This window comes from Neolamprologus multifasciatus, chromosome 11 (assembly GCF_963576455.1).
Source record: "Neolamprologus multifasciatus chromosome 11, fNeoMul1.2, whole genome shotgun sequence".
NCBI lineage: Eukaryota > Metazoa > Chordata > Actinopteri > Cichliformes > Cichlidae > Neolamprologus > Neolamprologus multifasciatus.
The window spans coordinates 31,709,482-31,729,400 of NC_140449.1; the positions used below are offsets into that span (position 1 = coordinate 31,709,482).

At 44.1% G+C, this 19,919-nt stretch overlaps 16 non-coding genes across 16 annotated transcripts; 12 read left to right on the forward strand and 4 right to left on the reverse strand.

The window, feature by feature from the left end:
* The first annotated feature begins 7,743 nt into the window (after positions 1-7,743).
* trnad-guc (transfer RNA aspartic acid (anticodon GUC)) lies at positions 7,744-7,815 on the forward strand. The gene has a single exon. It is a non-coding gene; the product is annotated as a tRNA-Asp (tRNA).
* Positions 7,816-10,708: 2,893 nt separating this feature from the next.
* trnav-aac (transfer RNA valine (anticodon AAC)) lies at positions 10,709-10,781 on the forward strand. Its single transcript has one exon. It is a non-coding gene; the product is annotated as a tRNA-Val (tRNA).
* A 1,129-nt stretch (positions 10,782-11,910) lies between these two features.
* On the reverse strand, positions 11,911-11,982 carry trnaq-uug (transfer RNA glutamine (anticodon UUG)). Its single transcript has one exon. It is a non-coding gene; the product is annotated as a tRNA-Gln (tRNA).
* A 151-nt stretch (positions 11,983-12,133) lies between these two features.
* Positions 12,134-12,205, forward strand: trnad-guc (transfer RNA aspartic acid (anticodon GUC)). Its single transcript has one exon. It is a non-coding gene; the product is annotated as a tRNA-Asp (tRNA).
* A 582-nt stretch (positions 12,206-12,787) lies between these two features.
* trnav-aac (transfer RNA valine (anticodon AAC)) lies at positions 12,788-12,860 on the forward strand. Its single transcript has one exon. It is a non-coding gene; the product is annotated as a tRNA-Val (tRNA).
* A 599-nt stretch (positions 12,861-13,459) lies between these two features.
* Positions 13,460-13,532, forward strand: trnav-cac (transfer RNA valine (anticodon CAC)). Its single transcript has one exon. It is a non-coding gene; the product is annotated as a tRNA-Val (tRNA).
* Positions 13,533-14,006: 474 nt separating this feature from the next.
* On the reverse strand, positions 14,007-14,078 carry trnaq-uug (transfer RNA glutamine (anticodon UUG)). The gene has a single exon. It is a non-coding gene; the product is annotated as a tRNA-Gln (tRNA).
* An 804-nt stretch (positions 14,079-14,882) lies between these two features.
* Positions 14,883-14,955, forward strand: trnav-aac (transfer RNA valine (anticodon AAC)). Its single transcript has one exon. It is a non-coding gene; the product is annotated as a tRNA-Val (tRNA).
* A 599-nt stretch (positions 14,956-15,554) lies between these two features.
* Positions 15,555-15,627, forward strand: trnav-cac (transfer RNA valine (anticodon CAC)). Its single transcript has one exon. It is a non-coding gene; the product is annotated as a tRNA-Val (tRNA).
* Positions 15,628-16,101: 474 nt separating this feature from the next.
* trnaq-uug (transfer RNA glutamine (anticodon UUG)) lies at positions 16,102-16,173 on the reverse strand. The gene has a single exon. It is a non-coding gene; the product is annotated as a tRNA-Gln (tRNA).
* Positions 16,174-16,978: 805 nt separating this feature from the next.
* On the forward strand, positions 16,979-17,051 carry trnav-aac (transfer RNA valine (anticodon AAC)). The gene has a single exon. It is a non-coding gene; the product is annotated as a tRNA-Val (tRNA).
* A 599-nt stretch (positions 17,052-17,650) lies between these two features.
* On the forward strand, positions 17,651-17,723 carry trnav-cac (transfer RNA valine (anticodon CAC)). The gene has a single exon. It is a non-coding gene; the product is annotated as a tRNA-Val (tRNA).
* Positions 17,724-18,191: 468 nt separating this feature from the next.
* trnaq-uug (transfer RNA glutamine (anticodon UUG)) lies at positions 18,192-18,263 on the reverse strand. Its single transcript has one exon. It is a non-coding gene; the product is annotated as a tRNA-Gln (tRNA).
* Positions 18,264-18,414: 151 nt separating this feature from the next.
* On the forward strand, positions 18,415-18,486 carry trnad-guc (transfer RNA aspartic acid (anticodon GUC)). The gene has a single exon. It is a non-coding gene; the product is annotated as a tRNA-Asp (tRNA).
* Positions 18,487-19,063: 577 nt separating this feature from the next.
* On the forward strand, positions 19,064-19,136 carry trnav-aac (transfer RNA valine (anticodon AAC)). The gene has a single exon. It is a non-coding gene; the product is annotated as a tRNA-Val (tRNA).
* Positions 19,137-19,735: 599 nt separating this feature from the next.
* Positions 19,736-19,808, forward strand: trnav-cac (transfer RNA valine (anticodon CAC)). The gene has a single exon. It is a non-coding gene; the product is annotated as a tRNA-Val (tRNA).
* The last annotated feature ends 111 nt before the right edge of the window (positions 19,809-19,919 follow it).

The following is a 19,919-nucleotide window of genomic DNA, read 5'->3' on the forward strand; positions in this document are numbered from 1 at the left end:
TTCCCTCTTCCACCTGGAAAATAATGACTCCTACATCAAGGTACTTTTGGTTGACTACACCTCTGCTTTCAAAACAGTCATCCCTCACAAACTCATCCACAAACTGTACACTCAGCCTGCTCACACACATTCACACTTCTGTCCTCGAGACGATGGTTTAGAAGTGTGAAGTCCAGAATGTCCCAACTCAACAACTCCTTCTTCCCCACTAGTATCAGACTGAACAGCGGACCTACCTCAACTGCAATTTGCCCATCAGAGCACTTTGCACACTATGTTAATTTTACACATTAAGCTTCTTTGTACATCCATCTACCTCAACATCTGCATACCAACATCATTTTCTCTGGATCTATGAAGCACCTTGAGGTGACTTTTGTTGTGATTTGGCGCTATATAAATAAAATTGAATTGAATACCTCACTTGTCTTCACTTACTTATTTTTGTACTTATTCATTTATCTTTAATTATTTTTTATTCTTACTTTTATTTTTATTTATCTCAATATCTTATCTTATTTTTATCCCTATTTATCTTGTTCCTTTAACCCAGTGGTTCCCAAACTTTTTTTGCTGCCCCCCCCCCCCCCCCCTTTGTTTTGCTGTTACTGTTAATCTGACTATATGCAGCTTTTACACGCTTACATATACACACACAGTAACTGTCCCTCCATTTAGAAAGACAGAGGCGTCATAGTGTAATTATTTTATGTGGTGTTTTTTCCTGTGTAATAATATTCAACATTGCTATCAATACATTTTTCAAAAAAATAACTCTCTGTGCAAAATGCGTTGAAAAACATAAAAAACTATGCTTTACTATTTGTCCGTGATTTGGACAGGGGGAACAAATCGTGGCAGGATCAGCCTGATATTATTTGTATCCCACTGTAACTTTACTGTATAAAGAGCAAACATCTCCAAAATGTAGTTAATCATTACAACAAGTGTTTGTGAACTAAAAATCAAGAATGTGGGATACTGTTTGTCTGTGATTTGAAGAGCCCAGCGCGTGCTCCCGACGCAGGGCAAACTAATTCTGTCGCGGAGACCTACCTCAGCAAAATATGCTTCATCATATTTTCTAGGCTTTGGCTTAGAATGAAGTTGGTTTGGAAACTTATTTGGCGATACTTCATCTTCTGCTTTACGTTTCTGTGAACCTCCGCTTTCACCCTTACCTAACTTGGCATTTGTATATGGACAGCAAAGGAAGAATTTTATTGCACAGAGAAATGCTATTTCTTCTGTACACATGACAATAGACAGTTTGAATCTTGAATCAAATATGATAACCTGTCAGGATCCTGGGTCTCCTCACCCAGCGTTTTTAGTTCTTTGTGTTTTTTGTATTTTTGTCGAGTACTCTATGGTTTCTATTTTTGATCCCTTGCCCCTCATGTTTCTCTGTGCCCCCTCTGTTCTGTGTAAAGTCCGTGTTTCTTGGTCTGTGTCTTCGCATGTTTGGAGTTTCAATCAGCAATCCTGTAGCAGCATTCTGCTGTACGGATCACTCTCTGAAGTGCTTTTTGGTCCTTAACGAAGCTTTTCCCAAACCAGGATGTGATGTTCTGTGTGAGGATGCTCTCCACAGTACCTGTATAGAAAATCCTGAGGATCTCTGGAGAGACTCTGAACTTCCTCATTTGTCGTAGTTGGTACAGCCGCTTGAGAAGATTTTCTCCCACTGGACCTCCTCAAATTTTAGTTTAATACTCCTGCTCTAAACCTAACCCTATAAGTTGGAGAAGGTGACAACAGACAAATAGTTTTTGATTTGTGTCAGTTAGGATGATCATTTTATTTATTTCCTGATGGACAAAACAATTTAATGAAAACAAAAATTTATATTCTGATTGTCTCAGGTTAGCGTTGGGTTTGAGGTCCTTACCAATGACAACTTAGACCTCAAAAGATTAAACATGACAAATTCCATCATAACCTACAACTGCCAACCAAAAGAAGCATGCAGCTCACTAACATTACAGCTCAACTGAAGGGAAGGCAATAAGCCTCTCATCTTGTATAGATGCAGGGCCAACCCACATTTATCCCATGTAGGCTTCAAATTGTGAGGAAATACACACAGTTATAGCAAGACTGCAGACACAAAACCCCGAGGCTTTCATTATTATATGGTAAATGGCATGTATTTGTATAGTGCTTTACTAGTCCCTGAGGACCCCAAAGCGCTTTACACATCCAGTCATCCACCCATCACACACACATTCACACACTGGTGATGGTAAGCTACATTGTAGCCACAGCCGCCCTGAGGCACTGACAAAGGCGAGGCTGCCAAACACTAGCGCCACCGGGCCCTCTGACCACCACCAGTAGGCAACGGGTAAAGTGTCTTGCCCAAGGACACAACGACTGGAACCAACAACCTTCCGATTACAAGGCAAACTCCCAACTCTTGAGCCACGATCGCCCCATATATCTGGAGACTTTAATCATGCCACACTGGATTGTACTCTGGCTGCTTTTCACCAGTTTGTGAATTGTCCCACAAGGAGCAACAGGACAATTAACCTAATGTATGCCAATGTGAGAGATGCATACAGAGCCACCCCCTCCCCCCACTAGGGAAGTAAGTAAGTAAGTAAGTAAGTAAACTTTATTTATTAAGCGCTTTTCACAGACAGACAATCACAAAGCGCTGTACACAAATATTAAAATAAACAGTAAAATCAATAAACATTATATACAATGTAAAAGATCAAATGTAAATAATGTAAAAATATAAAATATGTAGATCAACAAAAGGCTTGTTTGAACAGAAGAGTTTTTAACTGTTTTTTGAAAGAATCCACAGAGTCAAGCAAACGTAATTGTAGTGGCAAACTGTTCCACAGCCTTGGTGCAACAGACTGAAAGGCTCTGTCCCCTTTTGTCTTCAGTCGTGTACGGGGAACAACTAAGAGACTCTGAGTCTGTGAGCGGAGATGACGAGCAGCAGTGTATTTTATAAGAAGCTTGGATAAGTAATCTGGAGCCTGGCCATTTAGTGCTCTGTATGTTAAAACAAGAATTTTAAAGTGAATTCTAAACTCTATTGGGAGCCAATGTAAAGAATATAAGATAGGAGTAATGTGAACACGCTTGGTAGAGCAAGTCAGTAGTCTGGCTGCTGCGTTTTGTATAGCTTGGAGGCGAGAAAGAGATGATTTATCCAAGCTAGTAAACAGGGAAATACAGTAGTCTAAGCGTGATGACACAAAAGCATGAATGAGTTTTTCCAATTCAGCTGAGGAAACCATGTGTCGCAGTTTAGATATGTTTCTTAAATGATAGAAACAGGAACGAGACAAAGATTTTACATGAGAGTCAAGGCCCAGAGAAGAGTCAAATATTACACCGAGATTTCGAATATTTGACTTGACAGATGGACAGAAAGAGGCAAGAACCTGACTGATTTTTGAATGTAGCTCAGGAGGAGCTATGATCATGGTCTCGGTCTTGTTAGTATTTAGAACGAGGTAGTTGCTTGAAAGCCAATCAGAAACCTGGGTTAAGCACTGGACTAGGGTGGACAGCCTATCCAGCTGATGAGGCTTAAAGGACACATGGAGCTGAATGTCATCAGCATAAAAATGATAAGACAGGTCGCTAAAAGATTGAATGATAGTCAGACCACAACCTGGTTTACCTACAGCCACAATACACACCCCTCATCCAAAGGCAGCCTGTCACAGCACGCTCCATCAGAAGATGGACCCCAGAAAAGGAGGATGCTCTGAGAGACTGCTATGACACCACAGACTGGGATGTGCTTCTGAGCCCACATGGTGAGGACATAGAGGGGGTGACAAACTGTCTGACAGACTACCTCAACTTTTGTGTGGACACGGTCGCCCCTGCTAAGACGGTACTGTGTTATCCTAATAACAAACCGATGGTAACACAGGAAGTCAAAACTGTCCTCAACATGAAAAAGAAGGCTTTCAGGAGCAAAGTGAAGGAGGAGATGAAAGCAACACAGTTTACTACAGAGCCCTCTCCCCACTCTCCTACCTCCCTCGCTTCCCCCCCTTCCTGACACTATGACACCCCCTTCCTCCAACCCCTCTCTCAACAGCAGGACATCTCCCCCCCCTCGTTCCAATCATCTCCCAGTGTCACAGTGGATCAGGTCAGGAGACTACTGAGGAAGCTTCACCCCAGAAAGGCAGCAGGCCCAGACAAGGTGTGTCCAAGGATGCTAAAGGCGTGTGCTGCTGAACTTGGGGAGCTGCTATAACGAGTCTTCAACCTCAGTCTGCAACTGGGGAGAGTGCCCGCCCTATGGAAGACATCCTGCATCGTCCCGGTCCCCAAAAGAAACCGGCCCAATGAGCTGAATGACTTCCAACCGGTGGCACTGACGTCACATCTTATGAAGACTCTAGAGCGGCTCTTCCTCAACCTCCTCCAACCACAGGTACAACATGCTCAGGACCCACTACAGTTCGCATACAAGGCGGATGTTGGAGTGGAGGATGTCATCCTGTACCTCCTACATAGAGCCCACTCACACCTGGACAAGGAAAAAGGCACAGTCAGGATCCTGTTTCTTGACTTTTCAAGTGCCTTTAATACCATCCGGCCCTGTCTGCTTCGGGAAAAACTAAACAGGATGCAGGTGGACCCCTGCCTGGTCACTTGGATCTCCGACTACCTCACTGACAGACCGCAGTACGTCAGGCTGAAGGACATCATGTCTGACACTGTGGTCAGCAGCACAGGAGCACCACAGGGAACTGTGCTGTCCCCTCTTCTCTTCACCCTGTACACCTCTGACTTCTGCTACAACTCTGAATTATGCCATATTCAGAAGTTTGCAGACGACACAGCCATCATGGGGTGTATCTGGGATGATCATGAAGAGGAGTACAGGAGTCTGGTGAGGAACTTCGTCACATGGAGTCACACAAACCACCTGCAACTCAACACCTCAAAGACCAAGGAACTGGTTGTGGACTTCGGGAGGTCCAGAGCAGGTCCACTGCCAGTTCAGATAGAGGGGGAGGAGGTGGAGGTGGTCAACAAGTACAAGTACCTCGGGCTGTGGGTGGACAATAAACTGGACTGGTCATGCAACACAGAGCACCTGTATAAAAAAGCCCAAAGCTGACTGTACTTCCTCAGGAGGCTGAGGTCTTTTAACATCTGCAGGAAGCTCCTGAGGATGTTTTACCAGTCAGTGGAGTACTTTTCTATGCTGTGGTGTGCTGGGGGAGCAGCACAGCAAAGAAGGACTCATCCAGGCTGGAAGAACTGATCGGGAAGGCTAGCTCTGTGGTCGGCATGAAGCTGGACACTCTGGTGACAGTGGCAGAGAAAAGGACACTAAAGAAACTGCTGGACATTATGGACAATGCTGGGCATCCTGTGCACATGGCCACAAACAACCAGAGGAGTCTGTTCAGTGACAGGTTGCTTCTCCCAAAGACAAGAACCAACAGACTTAAAAACTCCTTTGTCCCACACGCCATCAGACTGTTTAACTCCTCTCTGGAGGGAAGAGGGAGGGGAAACAGGAGGACAAAGGAGGGGGGAACAACTAAGCTGTACTAAGCTGTAGTGCCTTTTCATTGTGCAATACTTTTTGTGCAATACTTTTTGTTAATAGACAACGGTGCAATAGACTTCAATACTTGAAATGTGCAATTCCCTTGTATTCTTATTCCTATTTATTCTATTTATCCCTTTCGTATATTTTATTTATATATGTCTCTGTATTTATATATGTGTATATATATAATATTTGTCTCACGTTCTGTAACTTCTGTCGGTGCTGTGCTATTGGAAACCGAATTTCCCAGAGGAACCCACCCAAGGGATTAATAAAGTTTTATCTTATCTTATCTCTTATCTAAGATGCTTATCTAAAGCAGTTTTGTCCTTAGGGCCCTACATGGGTTTTGCCCTTTTGATTCCTGAAGAGATCACTGTGTGTTGCCAACTGAAAAATCCAGAAAACAACTGGGGCCCATAGCAGTTTTTTCACCTTCATAGTGGGCTTGACTGGCTACACAGTGCAGTGGTTTACACATTTGCCAAACACGTGAAACAGAAAAAGTGATTTGAGTCGTGATCTACCCTCATCTTACTGTGTGTGCTGTCTGCCAGCATGAGTTTATTTTGTAATTTTCATTTTTGTAACTTTTGAGTTCAGCTTTAAAGCTGGTTTACATTTTGAGTTTACATTTTGCCTCCAAGTGTCTGCAGTGTGGGTCCTCCTTACCACCACTTCTACCTGCAACACCCTTCACATGACATAAAGTAGCTCATATTTATTTATTGAGCCATATTCAGGTCAACTCTCAGATACCAGTTGTCGACAGTTGTGTACCATGGGGAAGATTGTTGGGTTGATTTTATTATTAGTAATAAAGCTTATTAAATATTTAAGTAATATTTAAATATTTGATTTCCAAAAATCAATTTGATTATTTATTTTTTTGGGGGGAAAATCTTACCTTAAAGCAGAAGGACCACAAACGCATCCATGTCAACTTTGATTAACTCTGGGGACAAAAAAGATCCAACATGAGATTTGATTGAGGAGAAATAACATTTTGGAAGCTTTAATAAACATTTTTTTTTAATTATATCTACATTAAAAAAATACAATAAAGTAATATGCATAAATAAAACCTGAATAGCAAAGTAATTCTAACAGCTGTTTAACAACCCAAAATAGATTTGACTTTTTTTGTCTTGCGTTTTCTAGCAGGTCTAGCTCATATTAAATTTGAGCCTGAGGGGGAAAAAAACATCATTATTAAAATGACTGAAAATGAGTGTGGAGGGATTTTTTTTTTTTTTAAATGTTTGTTTGATTGGTTGAGGTTTTTTTTTCTGTGTCTGTTTGCATTCAAAGCTCCTTTAAGGTATCATTCAAATCCAAAGGTTTGCACAAGGCCAGCTCAGATGTAAGGAAAGTACATGCAAATTAGTTTCTGCATAAAATCATCATATATCAAAAAATTCTTGAACAGATTTCTCTCACTTAAAATTTAGATGTTGTGCATTTACTGTAATATAAAGATTAAACCTGGAGTTTCCTTGTAAAAAATATGTGTTTACATTGAGTTTTCCTCATTGATAAAACATAGTAGGCATTAAATTGTTTGTGATTCAGGTCATTACGCAGGTAAATTGTATTGAACATGAGCACTGAAAAAACATTCTGGTAAGTTGCAAGTTTGTCCTGATTTGCATTCAAACCTGCATTAATGATTCATTCAAATGTTTGGACCACAAAATATCAGTGGTTGAATGTAGCAATAAGAAGAATCTTACTAAACGTCCTCATGCAGCCCTGCGATTTGTGTCAAAGTCTTGATCAAAATTCAAATTATTATTAAGGGGAATTGTTGCCTTGAGTCAAGGTGGCCAATGAAAGATACAGCAGGACGCTGAAGTGGAAAGTGCAGTACAAGAGCATGAGCGAGGTTGGGTGTGGCATGAAGACCACGCGCAGATGGGATCAGCCAACAGAAGAGGAGTGGAATTGACTGGGCCACTAACTTGTTCTCCACTGAGACTTGAACTCAGATCACTGGATTCAAAGCCCAGAGTGCTAACCGTTACACCATGGAACCCTCCTGCCAGCAGAAAAAAGTTCTCTGTCAAACACCCATAAAACTGTAGTTCCTGGTAAAGTGATGGGGATTTTTACATGGCCGACGACAATTTGTGTGTCATACCTGCTGCGAATCCCACCTTGACGTGTCCCAGACAGTACCTTGCAGGTCCTCGTTAGTATAGTGGACAGTATCTCCGCCTGTCACGCGGAAGACCGGGGTTCGATTCCCCGACGGGGAGTGAGCAGTCTCCTTCTCTGCTCTGCCTTTTACCTGGAATGACCACACACCCGTTAATCGCACGCTACGTGCATTTTTTTGCACAGAGTCCATCATTCAAAAAGACCCTGTGGAATTTCTCCACCACATCCTAGTCAATCTAACAATCTAGTCCTATAATGGGTTTGAAAAAACATCAATTCCACCTGTGCACTCACAAGTCAAAAATGTCTTCTAGCAAGAGCTCCCATGAGAAGAGAAGCTAGTCCAAGAGAACTCTGCTTGTCCAGCGTTTTCTCTGCTTTACTTGCGTCCCTATTAACAAATAAGTCTCTTGGGTTTGTCTTCTGTAGGTTGTGTGCTAGCCTGACAAAGAACATCAAAGAGCTTGTCAACAAGAAGATCAGCTCCCATTTGAAGAGATGCTATCTCGAGATCACAATTTGGATTGTCAGTATAACCATAACCTCCATTTAGCCTGGAGAAATAGTTTGTTGCTTTATAAGAAAGCCCTCCGCAAAGCCAGAACAGCTTACTACTCATCACTGATTGAAGAAAATAAGAACAACCCCAGGTTTCTCTTCAGCACTGTAGCCAGGCTGACAAAAAGTCAGAGCTCTTTTGAGCCAACCATCCCTTTAACGTTAACTAGTGATGACTTCATGAACTTCTTCACAAATAAAATTTTTATCATTAGAGAAAAAATTACCAATAATCATCCCACAGATGTAATATTATCTACAGCTACTCTTAGTACCATTGATGTTAAGTTAGACTCTTTTTCTCCAATTAATCTTTCTGAGTTAACTTCAATAATTACTTCCTCCAAACCATCAACGTGTCTTTTAGACCCCATTCCTACAAAACTGCTCAAAGAAGTCCTGCCATTGATTAATTCTTCGATCTTATATATGATCAACCTATCTCTAATAATCGGCTATGTACCACAGGCCTTCAAGGTGGCTGCAGTTAAACCTTTACTCAAAAAGCCATCTCTAGACCCAGCAGTCTTAGCTAATTATAAGCCAATCTCCAACCTTCCTTTCATATCAAAAATCCTTGAAAGAGTAGTTGTCAAACAGCTAACAGATCATCTGCAGAGGAATGGTTTATTTGAAGAGTTTCAGTCAGGTTTCAGAGTTCATCACAGCACAGAAACAGCTTTAGTGAAGGTTACAAATGATCTTCTTATGGCCTCTGACAGTGGACTCATCTCTGTGCTTGTCCTTCTTGACCTTAGTGCAGCATTCGATACTGTTGACCATAATATCCTATTAGAGCGATTAGAACATGCTGTAGGTATTACAGGTATTGCACTGCAGTGGTTTGTATCATATCTATCTAATAGACTCCAATTTGTGCATGTAAATGGAGAGTCCTCTTCACACACTGAGGTTAATTATGGAGTTCCACAGGGTTCAGTGCTAGGACCAATTCTGTTTACATTATACATGCTTCCCCTAGGCAGCATCATTAGAAGACATAGCATACATTTTCACTGCTATGCAGATGACACCCAGCTCTATCTGTCCATGAAGCCAGATAACACACACCAATTAGTTAAACTGCAGGAATGTCTTAAAGACATAAAGACTTGGATGGCCACTAACTTTCTGCTTCTTAACTCAGATAAAACTGAGGTCATTGTACTCGGCGCTGAAAAGCTTATAAATATGGTATCTAACCAGATTCTTACTCTGGATGGCATTACCTTGGCCTCCAGTAACACTGTGAGGAACCTTGGAGTCATTTTTGACCAGGATATGTCCTTCAACGCACATATTAAACAAATATGTAAGACTGCGTTCTTCCATTTGCGCAACATCTCTAAAATTAGAAATATCCTGTCTCAGAGTGACACTGAAAAACTAGTTCATGCATTTATTACTTCCAGGCTGGACTACTGCAATTCATTATTATCAGGATGTCCAAAAAACTCACTGAAAAGCCTTCAGTTAATCCAAAATGCTGCAGCAAGAGTACTGACAGGGACTAGAAAGAGAGAGCATATTTCTCCTGTTTTGGCTTCCCTTCATTGGCTTCCTGTTAAATCCAGAATTGAATTCAAAATCCTGCTCCTCACATACAAGGTCTTAAATAATCAGGCCCCATCTTATCTTAATGACCTTGTAGTACCATATCACCCTATTAGAGCACTTCGCTCCCGCTCTGCAGGCCTACTTGTTGTTCCTAGAGTATTTAAAAGTAGAATGGGAGGGAGAGCCTTCAGTTTTCAGGCCCCTCTTCTGTGGAACCAGCTTCCAGTTTGGATTTGGGAGACAGACACTATCTCTACTTTTAAGATTAGGCTTAAAACTTTCCTTTTTGTTAAAGCATATAGTTAGGGCTGGACCAGGTGACCCTGAATCCTCCCTTAGTTATGCTGCAATAGATGTAGGCTGCCGGGGGATTCCCATGATGCATTGAGTTTTTCCTTTCCAGTCACCTTTCTCACTCACTATGTGTTAACAGACCTCTCTGTATTGAATCGTATCTGTTATTAATCTCTGTCTCTCTTCCACAGCATGTCTTTTATCCTGTCTTCCTTCTCTCACCCCAACCGCTCGCAGCAGATGGCCGCCCCTCCCTGAGCCTGGTTCTGCCGGAGGTTTCTTCCTGTTGAAAGGGAGTTTTTCCTTCCCACTGTCGCCAAAGTGCTTGCTCATAGGGGGTCATATGATGGTTGGGCTTTTCTCTGTATCTATGAAGCGCCTTGAGGCGACATTTGTTGTGATTTGGCGCTATATAAATAAAATTGAATTCAATTGAATTGAATAAATGGGGGAATGCTTGAAAAATGACACAAATGGGAGTTCCCCCGCTTCTCACTAGTCCTACATGATCTGTCATAAAAGTCCTGAAATGTGAGAAGGCATCGAAATGCCCCTCTAATGACGAGAGGGCATGCACGCTCCGTTTCCGTAGTGTAGTGGTTATCACGTTCGCCTAACACGCGAAAGGTCCCTGGTCCGAAACCAGGCGGAAACATGCTTCTTTGTTTCCCGATACAAAAGTGTCTGCCTGCAGGCATTGCTTTATCTTATGGGGTTGTACTGCTGTTTGGGACACAGAGGAGAGAAAGTACTCAAATCTTGTACAGGGCTCTGACGCTTGTAACCTTTGGATGCTCATGTTGCTAAAAAGTTGTCTATAGCCCAAATTTCAGGAAATTTCACACAAATCAACATGTCTCCAGTCACCATATTCACTGAAGATGCAGGCACAGACTAAGCTCTTGGAAATGAGTGGCTCTAGCTGGCCTGCACAGGACTTGGGCCTATTTTCAGCCAATGCACAACGCGATCAAACGCATGGCCTCTTTAGGCAACAGTTCTGCTGCTCGAGGTTCTGGGGTTCTTAGGCCAGCATATGTCGAGCTGCGCTTGCTTCAGAGAACTCCTAAATGTCAAAAGTTTAAGTGAGCCTAACATCGAGACTATAGTTCAGATTCCTTGCTAGCGAGCGTCTGTCTCTTCTCCATGGTTCCTTCCGTTCAAGGGCATGATAGTAACATGCCATCAGATTTGTCAGATTGGTCAGATTACTGATTAAGACACATTCCAAAGCCAAGCGAGCCATCGCTCACCGTTTCCGTAGTGTAGTGGTTATCACATTCCCCTCACACGCGAAAGGTCACCGGGCGGAAACATGGGTCTTTTGCTTCTTTGGTCACAAGGGAATTGATGTTCACTGTTTAGACAACTCTGCTTGTCCAGCATTTTCTCTGTTTTACTTGCGTCCCTATTGAGAAATAAGACTCCTAGTTTTGTCTTCTATCGGTTGTGTGCTAGCCAAGCAAAGGACATCAAAGAGCTTGTCAACCAGAAGCTCGGGGCCTTCAGTGGTGGCAACAGAGTTAGAAGTGAGAAGAGTACAAGGGGAATTGTTGCCTTGAGTCAAGGTGGCCAATGAAAGATACAGCAGGACGCTGAAGTGGAAAGTGCAGTACAAGAGCATGAGCGAGGTTGGGTGCGGCATGAAGACCACGCGCAGATGGGATCAGCCAACAGAAGAGGAGTGGAATTGACTGGGCCACTAACTTGTTCTATAAGTAATTAGACTCTCATGCTAGCGTGTGCTAATGCTACTGCGGAGCAAAGGGCAAGAAAGCCAAATGAGGCTCCACTGAGACTTGAACTCAGATCACTGGATTCAAAGTCCAGAGTGCTAACCGTTACACCATGGATCCCTTCTGCAAGCAGAAAAAAGTTCTCTGTCAAACACCCATAAAACTGTAGTTCCTGGTAACGTGATGGGGATTTTTACATGGCCGACGACAATTTGTGTGTCATACCTGCTGCGAATCCCACCTTGACGTGTCCCCGACAGTGCCTTGCAGGTCCTCGTTAGTATAGTGGACAGTATCTCTGCCTGTCACGCGGAAGACCGGGGTTCGATTCCCCGACGGGGAGTGAGCAGTCTCCTTCTCTGCTCTGCCTTTTACCTGGAATGACCACACACCCGTTAATCGCACGCTACATGCATTTTTTTGCACAGAGTCCATCATTCAAAAAGACCCTGTGGAATTTCTCCACCACATCCTAGTCAATCTAACAATCTAGTCCTATAATGGGTTTGAAAAAACATCAATTCCACCTGTGCACTCACAAGTCAAAAATGTCTTCTAGGCAAGAGCTCCCATGAGAAGAGAAGCTAGTCCAAGAGAACTCTGCTTGTCCAGCGTTTTCTCTGCTTTACTTGCGTCCCTATTAACAAATAAGTCTCTTGGGTTTGTCTTCTGTAGGTTGTGTGCTAGCCTGACAAAGAACATCAAAGAGCTTGTCAACAAGAAGATCAGCTCCCATTTGAAGAGATGCTATCTCGAGATCACAATTTGGATTGTCAATATAACCATAAATGGGGGAATGCTTGAAAAATGACACAAATGGGAGTTCCCCCGCTTCTCACTAGTCCTACATGATCTGTCATTAAAGTCCTGAAATGTGAGAAGGCATCGAAATGCCCCTCTAATGATGAGAGGGCATGCACGCTCCGTTTCCGTAGTGTAGTGGTTATCACGTTCGCCTAACACGCGAAAGGTCCCTGGTCCGAAACCAGGCGGAAACATGCTTCTTTGTTTCCCGATACAAAAGTGTCTGCCTGCAGGCATTGCTTTATCTTATGTGGTTGTACTGCTGTTTGGGACACAGAGGAGAGAAAGTACTCAAATCTTGTACAGGGCTCTGACGCTTGTAACCTTTGGATGCTCATGTTGCTAAAAAGTTGTCTATAGCCCAAATTTCAGGAAATTTCACACAAATCAACATGTCTCCAGTCACCATATTCACTGAAGATGCAGGCACAGACTAAGCTCTTGGAAATGAGTGGCTCTAGCTGGCCTGCACAGGACTTGGGCCTATTTTCAGCCAATGCACAACGCGATCAAACGCATGGCCTCTTTAGGCAACAGTTCTGCTGCTCGAGGTTCTGGGGTTCTTAGGCCAGCATATGTCGAGCTGCGCTTGCTTCAGAGAACTCCTAAATGTCAAAAGTTTAAGTGAGCCTAACATCGAGACTATAGTTCAGATTCCTTGCTAGCGAGCGTCTGTCTCTTCTCCATGGTTCCTTCCGTTCAAGGGCATGATAGTAACATGCCATCAGATTTGTCAGATTGGTCAGATTACTGATTAAGACACATTCCAAAGCCAAGCGAGCCATCGCTCACCGTTTCCGTAGTGTAGTGGTTATCACATTCGCCTCACATGCGAAAGGTCCCCGGTCCGAAACCGGGCGGAAACATGGGTCTTTTGCTTCTTTGGTCATAAGGGAATTGATGTTCACTGTTTAGACAACTCTGCTTGTCCAGCATTTTCTCTGTTTTACTTGCGTCCCTATTGAGAAATAAGACTCCTAGTTTTGTCTTCTATCGGTTGTGTGCTAGCCAAGCAAAGGACATCAAAGAGCTTGTCAACCAGAAGCTCGGGGCCTTCAGTGGTGGCAACAGAGTTAGAAGTGAGAAGAGTACAAGGGGAATTGTTGCCTTGAGTCAAGGTGGCCAATGAAAGATACAGCAGGACGCTGAAGTGGAAAGTGCAGTACAAGAGCATGAGCGAGGTTGGGTGCGGCATGAAGACCACGCGCAGATGGGATCAGCCAACAGAAGAGGAGTGGAATTGACTGGGCCACTAACTTGTTCTATAAGTAATTAGACTCTCATGCTAGCGTGTGCTAATGCTAATGCAACTGCGGAGCAAAGGGCAAGAAAGCCAAATGAGGCTCCACTGAGACTTGAACTCAGATCACTGGATTCAAAGTCCAGAGTGCTAACCGTTACACCATGGAACCCTCCTGCAAGCAGAAAAAAGTTCTCTGTCAAACACCCATAAAACTGTAGTTCCTGGTAAAGTGATGGGGATTTTTACATGGCCGACGACAATTTGTGTGTCATACCTGCTGCGAATCCCACCTTGACGTGTCCCCGACAGTGCCTTGCAGGTCCTCGTTAGTATAATGGACAGTATCTTCGCCTGTCACGCGGAAGACCGGGGTTCGATTCCCCGATGGGGAGTGAGCAGTCTCCTTCTCTGCTCTGCCTTTTACCTGGAATGACCACACACCCGTTGATCACACGCTACGTGCATTTTTTTGCACAGAGTCCATCATTCAAAAAGACCCTGTGGAATTTCTCCACCACATCCTAGTCAATCTAACAATCTAGTCCTATAATGGGTTTGAAAAAACATCAATTCCACCTGTGCACTCACAAGTCAAAAATGTCTTCTAGCAAGAGCTCCCATGAGAAGAGAAGCTAGTCCAAGAGAACTCTGCTTGTCCAGCGTTTTCTCTGCTTTACTTGTGTCCCTATTAACAAATAAGTCTCTTGGGTTTGTCTTCTGTAGGTTGTGTGCTAGCCTGACAAAGAACATCAAAGAGCTTGTCAACAAGAAGATCAGCTCCCATTTGAAGAGATGCTATCTCGAGATCACAATTTGGATTGTCAATATAACCATAAATGGGGGAATGCTTGAAAAATGACACAAATGGGAGTTCCCCCGCTTCTCACTAGTCCTACATGATCTGTCATTAAAGTCCTCAAATGTAAGAAGGCATCGAAATGCCCCTCTAATGACGAGAGGGCATGCACGCTCCGTTTCCGTAGTGTAGTGGTTATCACGTTCGTCTAACACGCGAAAGGTCCCTGGTCCGAAACCAGGCGGAAACATGCTTCTTTGTTTCCCGATACAAAAGTATCTGCCTGCAGGCATTGCTTTATCTTATGGGGTTGTACTGCTGTTTGGGACACAGAGGAGAGAAAGTACTCAAATCTTGTACAGGGCTCTGACGCTTGTAACCTTTGGATGCTCATGTTGCTAAAAAGTTGTCTATAGCCCAAATTTCAGGAAATTTCACACAAATCAACATGTCTCCAGTCACCATATTCACTGAAGATGCAGGCACAGACTAAGCTCTTGGAAATGAGTGGCTCTAGCTGGCCTGCACAGGACTTGGGCCTATTTTCAGCCAATGCACAACGCGATCAAACGCATGGCCTCTTTAGGCAACAGTTCTGCTGCTCGAGGTTCTGGGGTTCTTAGGCCAGCATATGTCGAGCTGCGCTTGCTTCAGAGAACTCCTAAATGTCAAAAGTTTAAGTGAGCCTAACATCGAGACTATAGTTCAGATTCCTTGCTAGCGAGCGTCTGTCTCTTCTCCATGGTTCCTTCCGTTCAAGGGCATGATAGTAACATGCCATCAGATTTGTCAGATTGGTCAGATTACTGATTAAGACACATTCCAAAGCCAAGCGAGCCATCGCTCACCGTTTCCGTAGTGTAGTGATTATCACATTCGCCTCACATGCGAAAGGTCCCCGGTCCGAAACCGGGCGGAAACATGGGTCTTTTGCTTCTTTGGTCACAAGGGAATTGATGTTCACTGTTTAGACAACTCTGCTTGTCCAGCATTTTCTCTGTTTTACTTGCGTCCCTATTGAGAAATAAGACTCCTAGTTTTGTCTTCTATCGGTTGTGTGCTAGCCAAGCAAAGGACATCAAAGAGCTTGTCAACCAGAAGCTCGGGGCCTTCAGTGGTGGCAACAGAGTTAGAAGTGAGAAGAGTACAAGGGGAATTGTTGCCTTGAGTCAAGGTGGCCAGTGAAAGATACAGCAGGACGCTGAAGTGGAAAGTGCAGTACAAGAGCATGAGCGAGGTTGGGTGCGGCATGAAGACCACGCGCAGATGGGATCAGCCAACAGAAGAGGAGTGGAATTGACTGGGCCACTAACTTGTTCTATAAGTAATTAGACTCTCATGCTAGCGTGTGCTAATGCTAATGCAACTGCGGAGCAAAGGGCAAGAAAGCCAAATGAGGCTCCACTGAGACTTGAACTCAGATCACTGGATTCAAAGTCCAGAGTGCTAACCGTTACACCATGGATCTCTCCTGCAAGCAGAAAAAAGTTCTCTGTCAAACACCCATAAAACTGTAGTTCCTGGTAAAGTGATGGGGATTTTTACATGGCCGACGACAATTTGTGTGTCATACCTGCTGCGAATCCCACCTTGACGTGTCCCCGACAGTCCCTTGCAGGTCCTCGTTAGTATAGTGGACAGTATCTCCGCCTGTCACGCGGAAGACCGGGATTCGATTCCCCGACGGGGAGTGAGCAGTCTCCTTCTCTGCTCTGCCTTTTACCTGGAATGACCACACACCCGTTAATCGCACGCTACGTGCATTTTTTTGCACAGAGTCCATCATTCAAAAAGACCCTGTGGAATTTCTCCACCACATCCTAGTCAATCTAACAATCTAGTCCTATAATGGGTTTGAAAAAACATCAATTCCACCTGTGCACTCACAAGTCAAAAATGTCTTTTAGGCAAGAGCTCCCATGAGAAGAGAAGCTAGTCCAAGAGAACTCTGCTTGTCCAGCGTTTTCTCTGCTTTACTTGCGTCCCTATTAACAAATAAGTCTCTTGGGTTTGTCTTCTGTAGGTTGTGTGCTAGCCTGACAAAGAACATCAAAGAGCTTGTCAACAAGAAGATCAGCTCCCATTTGAAGAGATGCTATCTCGAGATCACAATTTGGATTGTCAATATAACCATAAATGGGGGAATGCTTGAAAAATGACACAAATGGGAGTTCCCCCACTTCTCACTAGTCCTACATGATCTGTCATTAAAGTCCTGAAATGTGAGAAGGCATCGAAATGCCCCTCTAATGACGAGAGGGCATGCACGCTCCGTTTCCGTAGTGTAGTGGTTATCATGTTCGCCTAACACGCGAAAGGTCCCTGGTCCGAAACCAGGCGGAAACATGCTTCTTTGTTTCCCGATACAAAAGTGTCTGCCTGCAGGCATTGCTTTATCTTATGGGGTTGTACTGCTGTTTGGGACACAGAGGAGAGAAAGTACTCAAATCTTGTACAGGGCTCTGACGCTTGTAACCTTTGGATGCTCATGTTGCTAAAAAGTTGTCTATAGCCCAAATTTCAGGAAATTTCACACAAATCAACATGTCTCCAGTCACCATATTCACTGAAGATGCAGGCACAGACTAAGCTCTTGGAAATGAGTGGCTCTAGCTGGCCTGCACAGGACTTGGGCCTATTTTCAGCCAATGCACAACGCGATCAAACGCATGGCCTCTTTAGGCAACAGTTCTGCTGCTCGAGGTTCTGGGGTTCTTAGGCCAGCATATGTCGAGCTGCGCTTGCTTCAGAGAACTCCTAAATGTCAAAAGTTTAAGTGAGCCTAACATCGAGACTATAGTTCAGATTCCTTGCTAGCGAGCGTCTGTCTCTTCTCCATGGTTCCTTCCGTTCAAGGGCATGATAGTAACATACCATCAGATTTGTCAGATTGGTCAGATTACTGATTAAGACACATTCCAAAGCCAAGTGAGCCATCGCTCGCCATTTCCGTAGTGTAGTGGTTATCACATTCGCCTCACACGCGAAAGGTCCCCGGTCCGAAACCGGGCGGAAACATGGGTCTTTTGCTTCTTTGGTCACAAGGGAATTGATGTTCACTGTTTAGACAACTCTGCTTGTCCAGCATTTTCTCTGTTTTACTTGCGTCCCTATTGAGAAATAAGACTCCTAGTTTTGTCTTCTATCGGTTGTGTGCTAGCCAAGCAAAGGACATCAAAGAGCTTGTCAACCAGAAGCTCGGGGCCTTCAGTGGTGGCAACAGAGTTAGAAGTGAGAAGAGTACAAGGGGAATTGTTGCCTTGAGTCAAGGTGGCCAGTGAAAGATACAGCAGGACGCTGAAGTGGAAAGTGCAGTACAAGAGCATGAGCGAGGTTGGGTGCGGCATGAAGACCACGCGCAGATGGGATCAGCCAACAGAAGAGGAGTGGAATTGACTGGGCCACTAACTTGTTCTATAAGTAATTAGACTCTCATGCTAGCGTGTGCTAATGCTAATGCGGAGCAAAGGGCAAGAAAGCCAAATGAGGCTCCACTGAGACTTGAACTCAGATCACTGGATTCAAAGCCCAGAGTGCTAACCGTTACACCATGGAACCCTCCTGCAAGCAGAAAAAAGTTCTCTGTCAAACACCCATAAAACTGTAGTTCCTGGTAAAGTGATGGGGATTTTTACATGGCCGACGACAATTTGTGTGTCATACCTGCTGCGAATCCCACCTTGACGTGTCCCCGACAGTGCCTTGCAGGTCCTCGTTAGTATAGTGGACAGTATCTCCGCCTGTCACGCGGAAGACCGGGGTTCGATTCCCCGACGGGGAGTGAGCAGTCTCCTGCTCTGCCTTTTACCTGGAATGACCACACACCCGTTAATCGCACGCTACGTGCATTTTTTTGCACAGACTCCATCATTCAAAAAGACCCTGTGGAATTTCTCCACCACATCCTAGTCAATCTAGCAATCTAGTCCTATAATGGGTTTGAAAAAACATCAATTCCACCTGTGCACTCACAAGTCAAAAATGTCTTCTAGGCAAGAGCTCCCATGAGAAGAGAAGCTAGCCCAAGAGAACTCTGCTTGTCCAGCGTTTTCTCTGCTTTACTTGCGTCCCTATTAACAAATAAGTCTCTTGGGTTTGTCTTCTGTAGGTTGTGTGCTAGCCTGACAAAGAACATCAAAGAGCTTGTCAACAAGAAGATCAGCTCCCATTTGAAGAGATGCTATCTCGAGATCACAATTTGGATTGTCAATATAACCATAAATGGGGGAATGCTTGAAAAATGACACAAATGGGAGTTCCCCCGCTTCTCACTAGTCCTACATGATCTGTCATTAAAGTCCTCAAATGTAAGAAGGCATCGAAATGCCCCTCTAATGACGAGAGGGCATGCACGCTCCGTTTCCGTAGTGTAGTGGTTATCACGTTCGCCTAACACGCGAAAGGTCCCTGGTCCGAAACCAGGCGGAAACATGCTTCTTTGTTTCCCGATACAAAAGTGTCTGCCTGCAGGCATTGCTTTATCTTATGGGGTTGTACTGCTGTTTGGGACACAGAGGAGAGAAAGTACTCAAATCTTGTACAGGGCTCTGACGCTTGTAACCTTTGGATGCTCATGTTGCTAAAAAGTTGTCTATAGCCCAAATTTCAGGAAATTTCACACAAATCAACATGTCTCCAGTCACCATATTCACTGAAGATGCAGGCACAGACTAAGCTCTTGGAAATGAGTGGCTCTAGCTGGCCTGCACAGGACTTGGGCCTATTTTCAGCCAATGCACAACGCGATCAAACGCATGGCCTCTTTAGGCAACAGTTCTGCTGCTCGAGGTTCTGGGGTTCTTAGGCCAGCATATGTCGAGCTGCGCTTGCTTCAGAGAACTCCTAAATGTCAAAAGTTTAAGTGAGCCTAACATCGAGACTATAGTTCAGATTCCTTGCTAGCGAGCATCTGTCTCTTCTCCATGGTTCCTTCCGTTCAAGGGCATGATAGTAACATGCCATCAGATTTGTCAGATTGGCCAGATTACTGATTAAGACACATTCCAAAGCCAAGCGAGCCATCGCTCACCGTTTCCGTAGTGTAGTGGTTATCACATTCGCCTCACACGCGAAAGGTCCCCGGTCCGAAACCGGGCGGAAACATGGGTCTTTTGCTTCTTTGGTCACAAAGGAATTGATGTTCACTGTTTAGACAACTCTGCTTGTCCAGCATTTTCTCTGTTTTACTTGCGTCCCTATTGAGAAATAAGACTC